The sequence below is a fragment of the Arachis duranensis genome, chromosome 9, assembly GCF_000817695.3.
Source record: "Arachis duranensis cultivar V14167 chromosome 9, aradu.V14167.gnm2.J7QH, whole genome shotgun sequence".
Taxonomy (NCBI): Eukaryota; Viridiplantae; Streptophyta; class Magnoliopsida; order Fabales; family Fabaceae; genus Arachis; species Arachis duranensis.
Window position 1 is genome coordinate 66,488,541 of NC_029780.3, and position 9,680 is coordinate 66,498,220.

The following is a 9,680-nucleotide window of genomic DNA, read 5'->3' on the forward strand; positions in this document are numbered from 1 at the left end:
ACATACAGCTTGCCATGGAAAGGAGTAAGAAGGATTGGATGAAGACAGTAGGAAAGCAGAGAGACGGAAGGGACAAAACATCTCCATACGCTTATCTGAAATTCTCACCAATGAATTACATAAGTATCTCTATCTTTATCTTTATGTTTTATTCATACATCATCCATAACCATTTGAGTTTTCCTGACTAAGATTTACAAGGTGACCATAGCTTGCTTCATACTAACAATCTCCGTGGGATCGACCCTTACTCGCGTAAGGTTTATTACTTGGACGACCCAGTAAACTTGCTGGTTAGTTGTGCGAAGTTGTGATAAAGAGTTGAGATTACAATTGTGCGTACCATGTTGATGGCGCCATTGATGATCACAATTTCGTGCACCACACGGCACGGCTAATCATCTGTCGGTTCTCGATTATGTTGGAATAGAATCCCGTGATCCTTTTGCGTCTGTCACTACGCCTAACAATCGCGAGTTTGAAGCTCATTACAATCATTCCCTTCCAGATCCTACTCGGAATACCACAGACGAGGTTTAGACTTATCGGATCTCAGGAATGGCCGCCGATAATTCTAGCTTATACCACGAAGACTCCGATCTTTCAGAAGGGAGGTTAAGAGATACACGCTGAATCTAAGGTAGAACAAAAGTGGTTGTCAGTCACGCGTTCATAGGTGAGAATGATGATGAGTGTCATGGATCATCACATTCATCATGTTGAAGTGCAGCGAATATCTTAGAACAAGAATAAGCTGAATTGAATAGAAAATAGTAGTAACTGCATTAATACTCGAGGTACAGCAGAGCTCCACACCCTTAATCTATGGTGTGTAGTGATGAGCGGATAATTTATACGCTTTTTCGCATTGTTTTTAAGTAGTTTTTAGTGGGATCTAGTTACTTTTAGGGATGTTTTCATTAGTTTTTATGCAAAATTCACATTTATGGACTTTACTATGAGTTTGTGTATTTTTCTGTGATTTTAGGTATTTTCTGGCTGAAATTGAGGGACCTGAGCAAAAATTTGATTCAGGCTGACAAGGGACAACTGATGCTGTTGGACTCTGACCTCCCTGCACTCGAGATGGATTTTCTAGAGCTACAAAACTCCAAATGGCGCACTCCCAATTCCGTTGAAAAGCAGACATCCAGAGCTTTCCAGAAATATATAATAGTCTATACTTCATTCAAGTTTAGACAATGAAAACTGGCGTTCAACGCCAGTTCCATGCTGCATTCTGGAGTAAAACGCCAGAAACACGTCACAAACCAGAGTTAAACGCCAAAAACACGTTACAACTTGGCGTTTAACTCCAAGAGAAGCCTCTGCACGTGTAAAGCTCAAGCTCAGCCCAAGCACACATCAAAGTGGGCCCCGGAAGTGGGTTTCTGCACTTAGACTTATTTCTGTAAACCCTAGTAACTAGTCTAGTATAAATAGAACATTTTACTGTTGTATTACATATTTTTTGTCTCAGTTTTAATCTATTGTTCATCTTAGGAGACTATTGATCACGTTTTGGAGGCTGGCCTCTCGGCCATGCCTGGACCATCACTTATGTATTTTCAACGGTGGAGTCTCTACACACAATGATTAAGGTGTGGAGCTCTACTGTACCTCGAGTTTTAATGCAAAGTATTACTGTCTTCTATTTAATTCATTTTATTCTTATTCTAAGATATTTGTTGCACTTCAACATGATGAATGTGATGATCCGTGACACTCATCATCATTCTCACCTATGAATGCGTGATTCACAACCATTTTCGTTCTACCTTAGACCGAGAGCATATCTCTTGGATTCCTGATGCACGACGCATGGTTGCCCTCGCCTGCCAATCAAGCCTTCCATTCCGTGAGATCAGAGTCTTCGTGGTATAAGCTAGAATCCATTGGCAGCATTCATGAGAATCCGGAAAGTCTAAACCTTGTCTATGGTATTCCGAGTAGGATTCAGGGATTGAATGACTGTGACGAGCTTCAAACTCGCGATTGTTGGGCGTGGTGACAAACGCAAAAGAATCAATGAAATCTATTCCGACATGATCGAGAACCGACAGATGATTAGCCGTGCTGTGACAAGAGCATTTGGACCATTTTCACTGCGAGGATGGGATGTAGCCATTAACAACAGTGATGCCCTACATACAGCTTGCCATGGAAAGGAGTAAGAAGGATTGAAGGAAGGCAGTAGGAAAGCAGAGATTCGACAAGAACAAAGCATCTCCATACACTTATCCAAAATTCCAACCAATGATTTACCAATGATCTATGTAAGTATCTCTATCTTTATTTTATGCTTTATTTATTATAATTTTCGAAAACCATTATAAACCATTTGAATCCGCCTAACTGAGAATTACAAGATGACCATAGCTTGCTTCATACCAAAAATCTCTGTGGGATCGACCCTTACTCACGTAAGGTTTATTACCTAGACGACCCAATACACTTGCTGGTTAGTGATGCGGAGTTGTGAAGAAAGTGCTGAGTTAGAGATCACAATTTCGTGCACCAAGTTTTTGGCGCCGTTGTCGGGGATTGTTGAGTTTGTACAACTGACGGTTCATCTTATTGCTCAGATTAGGTAATTTTATTTTCAAAAAAGTTTTCAAAAATCTTTCAAAAAATTTTCTTTGTTTTCATTTTTCAAAAAGTAATTTTCGAAAAAAAATAAATACAAAAAAAAAGAAATTAATAAAATCATAAAAATCAAAAATATTTTGTGTTTCTTGTTTGAGTCTAGTGTCAATTTTTAAGTTTGGTGTCAATTGCATGTTTTTTAAAATCTATGCATTTTTCGAAAATTCATGCATGTGTTCTTCATGATCTTCAAGTTGTTCTTGGTAAGTCTTCTTGTTTGATCTTGATAATTTCTTGTTTTGTGTTTTTTGTTATTTTTCATATGCATTCTTGCATTCATAGTGTCTAAGCATTGAAAATTTCTAAGTTTGGTGTCTTGCATGTATTTCTTTTCTTGAAAATTTTTCAAAAATAAATCTTGATATTCATCTTTACATTCAAAGTGTTCTTGGTGTTCATCTTGACATTCATAATGTTCTTGCATGCATTAAGTGTTTTGATCCAAAATTTTCATGTTTTGGGTCATATTTGTGTTTTTCTCTCTCATCATTAAAAATTCAAAAAATATATATCTTTTTCTTAATTTTCTCATAAATTTCGAAAATTTGAGTTGACTTAATCAAAAAATTTTAAACTTAACTATTTCTTATAAGTCAAGTCAAATTTTCAATTTTAAAAATCTTATCTTTTCAAAACTTTTTCAAAAAAAAATCAAATCTTTTTCATTTTTCTTTTCTGATTTTCGAAAATTTGAAAATATTTTCCAAAATCTTTTCTTATCCTTATTTCATGATTTTCAAAAATTTTACTAACAATTAATGTGATTGATTCAAAAATTTGAAGTTTGTTACTTTCTTGTTAAGAAAGGTTCAATCTTTAAATTCTAGAATCTTATCTTTTAAGTTTCTTGTTAGTCAAGTAATTAACTTTGATTCTAAAAATCAAATCTTTTTCAAAATATCTTTTTCTTAAAATCATATATTTTTATCATATCTTTTAAAATTATATCTTTTTCAAAAATTTAGTTTCAAATTCTTTTCTAACTTCCTATCTTTTTAAAATTGATTTTCAAATCTTTTTCAACTAACTAACTGACTTTTTATTTATGTCTTATCTTTTTCAAAACCACCTAACTACTTTTCTCTCTCTAATTTTCGAAAATCATCTCCCTCTTTTTCAAAATTCTTTTAATTAATTAATTATTTCAAATTTTAATTTTAATTTTAATTATTCTCTAAAAATTTTCGAAAATCACTAACCTTTTTTCAAAATTAATTTTCGAAATTCTCTCCCTCTCATCTTCTTCTATTTATTTATTTATCTACTAACACTTCTCCTCTACTCAAGAATTCGAACCTATCCTCCCCCTTGTGTTTGGATTCTTACCTTTTCCTTCTTCTATTCCTTCTTTCTTCTACTAACATAAAGGAATCTCTATACTGTGACATAGAGGATTTCTCTTCCTTTTCTGTTCTCTTCTTTTTCATATGAGCAGGAGCAAGGACAATGACATTCTTGTTGAAGCAGATCCTGAACCTGAAAGGACTCTGAAGAAGAAGCTAAGAGAAGTTAAAGCACAACAATCCAAAGAAAACCTTACAGAGAATCTAGAAAAAGAGAGAGACATGGCCGAACCCAATAACAATGGTGGAGGCACAAGGAGGATGCTTGGTGATTATACTACACCTACTTCCAAGTTTGATGGAAGAAGCATCTCAATCCCTGCCATTAGAGCAAACAATTTTGAGCTGAAGCCTCAATTAGTTGCTCTAATGCAACAGAACTGCAAGTTTCACGGACTTCCATCAGAAGATCCCTACCAGTTTTTAACTGAGTTCTTGCAGATTTGTGAGACTATTAAGACTAATGGAGTATATCCTGAAGTCTACAGGTTCATGCTTTTTCCTTTTGCTGTAAGAGACAGAGCTAGAACATGGTTGGACTCACAACCTAAAGATAGCCTGGACTCTTGGGATAAGCTGGTCACGGCCTTCTTGGCTAAGTTCTTTCCTCCTCAAAAGCCGAGCAAGCTTAGAGTGGATGTTCAGACCTTCAAACAAAAAGATGGTGAATCCTTCTATGAAGCTTGGGAAAGATACAAGCAGATGACCAAAAGGTGTCCTTCTGACATGCTTTCAGAGTGGACCATTTTGGATATATTCTATTATGGTCTATCTGAGTTCTCTAAGATATCACTGGACCATTCTGCAGGTAGATCCATTCACCTAAAGAAAACGCCTGCAGAAGCTCAAGAACTTATTGACATGGTTGCAAATAACCAATTCATGTACACTTCTGAGAGGAATTCCGTGAGTAATGGGACGCCTCATAGGAAGGGAGTTCTTGAAATTGATGCTCTAAATGCCATATTGGCTCAGAACAAAATGTTGACTCAGCAAGTCAACATGATATCTCAGAGTCTGAATGGATTGTAAAATACATCCAACAGTACTAAAGATGCATCTTCTAAAAAAGAAGCTTATAATCCTGAGAATCCTGCAATAGCAGAGGTGAATTACATAGGTGAACCTTATGGGAACATTTATAATTCCTCATGGAGAAATCATCCAAATTTCTCATGGAAGGATCAACAAAAGCCTCAACAAGGCTTTAATAATGGTGGAAGAAACAGGCTTAGCAATAGCAAGCCTTTTCCATCATCTTCTCAGCAACAGACAGAGAATTCTGAGCAGAGCCCCTCTAGCTTAGCAAACTTAGTCTCTGATCTGTCTAAGGCCATTTTAAGTTTTATGAGTGAAACAAGGTCCTCCATTAGAAATTTGGAGGCACAAGTGGGCCATCTGAGTAAGAAAGTCATTAAAGCTCCTCCTAGCATTCTCCCAAGCAATATAGAAGAGAATCCAAAAGGAGAGTGCAAGGCCATTGATATAATAAATATGGCCGAATGCACAAGGAAGGAGAAGGATGAGAATCCCAGTGAGGAAGACCTCCTGGGAAGTCCTCTGAACAAGAAGGGGTTCCCTGTTGAGATATAGAGACCATAGAGATTCCATTAAACCTCCTTCTGCCATTCATGAGCTCTGAAAACTATTCTTCCTCTGAAGAGGATGAAGATGTAACTAGAGAGCAAGTTGCTCAATATCTAGGAGCTATTATGAAGCTGAACGCCAAGTTGTTTGGTAATGAGACTTGGGAAGATCAGTCTCCCTTGCTCATTAGTGAACTAGATACATGGGTTCAGCAAACTCTACCTCAAAAGAAACAAGATCTTGGTAAATTCTTAATATCATGTACCATAGGCACCATGATCTTTGAGAAAGCTCTGTGTGACCTGGGGTCAGGTATAAATCTTATGCCACTCTCTGTAATGGAGAAACTAGGATCTTTGAGGTGTAGGCTACCCCATTCTCATTAGAGATGGCAGATAAGTCAATAAGACAAGCTTATGGATTGGTAGAGGACATGTTAGTGAATGTTAAATGCCTTTACATCCCTGCTGATTTCATAATCTTAGACACTGGGAAGGATGAGGATGAATCCATCATTCCTAGAAGACCCTTCCTAGCCACAGCAAAAGCTGTGATTGTTGTTGACAGAGGTGAACTAGTCCTTCAATTGAATGGGGACTACCGTGTGTTTAAAGCTCAAGGTTATCCTTCTGTAAACATGGAGAGGAAGCATGAACAGCTTCTCTCAATACAGAGTCAAACAAAAGCCCCCACAATCAAACTCTAAGTTTAGTGTTGGGAGGCCACAACCAAACTCTAAGTTTGGTATTGAACCCCCACATTCAAACTCTAAGTTTGGTGTTGGGAATCTACAACATTGATCTGATCACTTGTGAGGCTCCATGAGAGACCACTGTCAAGCTATTGACAAGAAGTGCTTATTGAGAGGCAACCCAAATTTTATTTATCTAATTTTATTTTTATTTTATTGTTCTTTTATGTTTTATTAGGTTTATGATCATGTGGAGTCACAAAACAATCACTAAAATTAAAAACAAAATCAAAAATAGCAAAAGAAAAAGCACACCCTAGAGGAAGATCTTACTAGCGTTTAAACGCCAGTAAGGAGCATATGGCTGGCGTTCAACGCCAGAACAGAGCATGAATCTGGCGTTGAATGCCAGAAACATGCTGCAGACTGGTGTTGAACGCCAAAAACAAGCATTGAACTGGCGTTTAACGCCAGAAACAAGTATCAATCTGGCGTTAAATGCCAAGATTGCATGCAGAGGGCATTTTACACGTCTAATTGGTGCAAGAATGATAAATCCTTGACACCTCAGGATCTGTGGATCCCACAATATCATCTTAGGATCTGTGGACCCCACAGGATCCCTACCTACCTCAATTTACCTTCTCTCTTCTTCACACAATCCAAAAACACTCTTCAACACACACACCCTTCTCCCTCTCCTCCATATCTTCTTCTTCTTCTTCTATTCTTTCTTCTCTTGCTCGAGGACGAGCAACATTCTAAGTTTAGTGTGGTAAAAGCATAGCTAAGGCCATTGATGGCACATAAGGCCAGAAAAACCTTAAGAAAGAGGAAAGGGAAGGCAATTGCTTCAACCTTTGAGTCATGGGAGATAGAGAGATTCATTTCAAGGGTCCATAGCTCAATAATAGAGCATTTGACTGCACATCAAGAGAGCCCACTCATGGACCTCATCAAGAAATCCCTGAGAGGCCTCAAGGGATAAATTTTCCTCCACACAACTATTGGGAGCAACTAAGGATAGGAGCACCAAAATCACTGGGGATTAAGCAACAGAAGCAAGGAAGAGACATAAAGGAGCTCAAAGAGCACCATTGGTTCTTCAAGAGGAAGACGCCACCCTCACTAAGGTGGACTCATTCCTTAATCTCCTTGCTCTTATTTTTCTATTTTTTGATTTTTATGCTTAATGTTTATCTATGTTTGTGTATTTATTACATGATCATTAGTATTTAGTAACTATGTCTTAAAGCTATGAATAATTCCATGAATCCTTCACCTTTCTTAAATGAAAAATGTTTTTAATACAAAAGAACAAGAAGTACATGAGTTTCAAATTTATCCTTGAATTTAGTTTAATTATATTGATGTGGTGACAATACTTTTTGTTTTCTAAATGAATGCTTGAACAGTGCATATTTTTTATCTTGTTGTTTATGAATGTTAAAATTGTTGGCTCTTGAAAGAATGATGAACAAGAGAAATGTTATTGATGATCTGAAAAATCATAAAATTGATTCTTGAAGCAAGAAAAAGCAGTGAATAAAAAGCTTGAGAAAAAGTGAAAAAAATAGAAAGAAAAAGAAATAGCAAGCAGAAAAAGCCAATAGCCCTTAAAACCAAAAGGCAAGGGTAAAAAGGATCCAAGACTTCGAGCATCAATGGATAGGAGGGCCCAAGGAAATAAATCCAGACCTAAACGGCTAAATCAAGCTGTCCCTAACCATGTGCTTGTGTCATGCAGGTCCAAGTGAAAAGCTTAAGACTGAGTGGTTAAAGTCATGATCCAAAGCAAAAGAGTGTGCTTAAGAGCTCTGGACACCTCTAACTGGGGACTTTAGCAAAGTTGAGTCACAATCTGAAAAGGTTCACCCAGTTATGTGTCTGTGGCATTTATGTATCCAGTGGTAATATTGGAAAACAAAGTGCTTAGGGCCACGGCCAAGACTCATAAAAGTAGCTGTGTTCAAGAATCAACATACTTAACAAGGAGAATCAATAACACTATCTGAACTCAGAGTTCCTATAGATGCCAAGCATTCTAAACTTCAAAGGATAAAGTGAGATGCCAAAATTATTCAGAGGCAAAAAGCTACAAGTCCCACTCATCTAATTAGAACTAATATTCATTGATATTTTGGGATTTATAGTATATTCTCTTCTCTTTATCCTATTTGATTTTCAGTTGCTTGGGGACAAGCAACAATTTAAGTTTGGTGTTGTGATGAGCGGATAATTTATACACTTTTTGGCATTGTTTTTAAGTAGTTTTTAGTAGGATCTAGTTACTTTTAGGGATGTTTTCATTAGTTTTTATGCAAAATTCACATTTCTGGATATTACTATGAGTTTGTGTATTTTTCTGTGATTTCAGGTATTTTCTGGCTGAAATTGAGGGACCTGAGCAAAAATCTGATTCAGGCTGACAAAGGACTGCTGATGCTGTTGGACTTTGACCTCCCTGCACTCGAGATGGATTTTCTGGAGCTACAGAACTCCAAATGGTGCGCTTTCAATTGCGTTGTTAAGTAGGTATCTAGAGCTTTCCAGAAATATATAATAGTCCATACTTCGTTCAAGTTTAAATGACGTAAACTGGCATTCAACACCAGTTCCATGCTGCATTCTGGAGTAAAACGCCAGAAACACGTCACAAACCAGAGTTAAACGCCAAAAACACGTTACAACTTGGCGTTTAACTCCAAGAGAAGCCTTTGCACGTGTAAAGCTCAAGCTCAGCCCAAGCACACATCAAAGTGGGCCCTGGAAGTGGATTTCTGCACTTAGACTTATTTCTGTAAACCCTAGTAACTAGTCTAGTATAAATAGAACATTTTACTATTTGTATTAGATATCTTTGGTCTTAGTTTTAATCTATTGTTCATCTTAGGAGACTATTGATCACGTTTTGGAGGCTGGCCTCTTGGCCATGAACGGTGGAGTTTCTACACACCATAGATTAAGGTGTGGAGCTCTGCTGTACCTCGAGTTTTAATGCAAAGTATTACTGTCTTCTATTCAATTCAGCTTATTCTTATTCTAAGATATTCATTGCACTTCAACATGATGAATGTGATGATCCGTGACACTCATCACCATTCTCACCTATGAACGCGTGATTGACAACCACTTCCGTTCTACCTTAGACCAAGCGCATATCTCTTGGATTCCTGATGCATGACGCATGGTTGCCCTGGCTTGACAACCGAGCCTTTCATTCCATGAGATCAGAGTCTTCGAGGTATAAGCTAGAATCCATTGGCAGCATTCACAAGAATCCGGAAAGTCTAAACCTTGTTTGTGGTATTCCGAGTAGGATTCAGGGATTGAATGACTGTGACGAGCTTCAAACTCGCGATTGTTGGGTGTGGTGACAGACGAAAAAGAATCAATGGATTCTATTCCGACAT

At 37.3% G+C, this 9,680-nt stretch overlaps 1 non-coding gene across 1 annotated transcript; it reads right to left on the minus strand.

The window, feature by feature from the left end:
* Positions 1–4,613: 4,613 nt before the first annotated feature.
* LOC127741974 (small nucleolar RNA R71) lies at positions 4,614–4,721 on the minus strand. The gene has a single exon (XR_008003161.1). It is a non-coding gene; the product is annotated as a small nucleolar RNA R71 (small nucleolar RNA).
* Between the last annotated feature and the right edge of the window lie 4,959 nt (positions 4,722–9,680).